Source organism: Antrostomus carolinensis, unplaced genomic scaffold (genome assembly GCF_000700745.2).
Source record: "Antrostomus carolinensis isolate BGI_N321 unplaced genomic scaffold, ASM70074v2 scaffold6155, whole genome shotgun sequence".
NCBI lineage: Eukaryota > Metazoa > Chordata > Aves > Caprimulgiformes > Caprimulgidae > Antrostomus > Antrostomus carolinensis.
Window position 1 is genome coordinate 1 of NW_010318323.1, and position 347 is coordinate 347.

Genomic DNA, 347 nt, shown 5'->3' on the forward strand with positions numbered 1-347 from the left:
AATATAAATCACCCCCGGACGGATATAATTAGACTCCTAAACAAATGCGCTCACTCTCCAGCAATGCGGGAGTTTTTATTTCCAATTTCCTACTCTCCCGGTGCTCAGCCCTTGGGCAGGTGCACAAAAACGGGCCGTGGCTGGGGGGATGCGAGGAAAAAAATACCAAAGTGTGTGTGTGGGGGTGACCTGCTCTAGCTGTGCTTCTGAAGTTAGTTGTGAGGGAGGGAAAAGAAACGAGGGAGTGTGTTGGAAAAAGAAATTCTTTGTTTTTTCTTTCCTTCTCCCCCTCCTCTTTTGGCCTCCGCAGATATTTGTGAGCTGATTTCTCTTACTTGCATGAAATT